This window comes from Colobus angolensis, unplaced genomic scaffold (assembly GCF_000951035.1).
Source record: "Colobus angolensis palliatus isolate OR3802 unplaced genomic scaffold, Cang.pa_1.0 Scaffold454, whole genome shotgun sequence".
NCBI lineage: Eukaryota > Metazoa > Chordata > Mammalia > Primates > Cercopithecidae > Colobus > Colobus angolensis.
The window spans coordinates 989,662-990,838 of NW_012117977.1; positions in this window are offsets into that span (position 1 = coordinate 989,662).

Sequence of the window (1,177 nt, forward strand, 5' to 3'; positions counted from 1 at the left end):
GCTCTGTCGCCCAGGCTGGAGTGCAGTGGCATGATCTCGGCTCACTACAGGCTCCGCTTCCCAGGTTCATGCCATTCTCCTGCCTCAGCCTCCTGAGTAGCTAGGACCACAGGCGCACACTGCCATGCCCGGCTAATTTTTTGTATTTTTAGTAGAGACAGGGTTTCACCGAGTTAGCCAGGATGGTCTTGATCTCCTGACCTTGTGATTCACCCGCCTTGGCCTCCCAAAGTGCTGGGATTACAGGGGTGAGCCACTGTGCCCGGTCACACCTGGCTAATTTTTTGTATTTTTAGTAGAAACAGGGTTCCACCATGCTGGCCAGGCTGGTCTCGAACTCCTGACCTCGTGATCCACTGGCTTCAGCCTCCGAAAGTGCTGAGATTACAGGAGTGAGCCACAGCGCCTCACTTCAAATGTATTTATTTTTTAAATTTACATGTAAAGTTGTTTATGTTTATCGTGTACAACATGATGTTTTTGAAGTATATAAACATTGTAGAATGGTTAAATTCAGCTAATTAACAACTACAGAATCTCACATAGTTAATCATTTTTTTTGCAGTGAAAGCACATAACATCAACTCTCTTTACATTTTTCAAGGATACAATATATCCTTATTAACTATAGTCACCTTGCTGTATCAGAGATCTCTTGAACTTATTCCTCCTATCTAACTGTAAATATGTATCCTTTGACCAACCTCCCCCCAACCCTTCTTCCTGTTAATCCCCCCAGCCACTGGCAACCACTATTCTACTCTACTTCTAAGGGATCCATTTGTCTTCTTGTGCCTGGATTATTTCACTTAACATAATGTCCTCCAGATTCATCCATACTGTCACAAATGACAGAATTACCTTCTTTTTGGTGGCTGAATAGTGTTCCATTGTGTATACATACTGCACTTGACCCATTCATTCACTGTTGGACACTTAGATTGGTTCCATATCTTGGCTATTATGAATAGTGCTGAAATGGACATGGATGTCAAATATCTCCTCAACATACTAATTTGATTTTTCTTGGATAAATACCCAGTAGTGGGATTGCTAGATCATATAGTAACTCTACTTTTTTTTTTTTTCTTTTTTTTGGGGGGGGACGGAGTCTCGCTCTGTCGCCCAGGCTGGAGTGCAGTGGCCGGATCTCGGCTCACTGCAAGCTCCGCCTCCC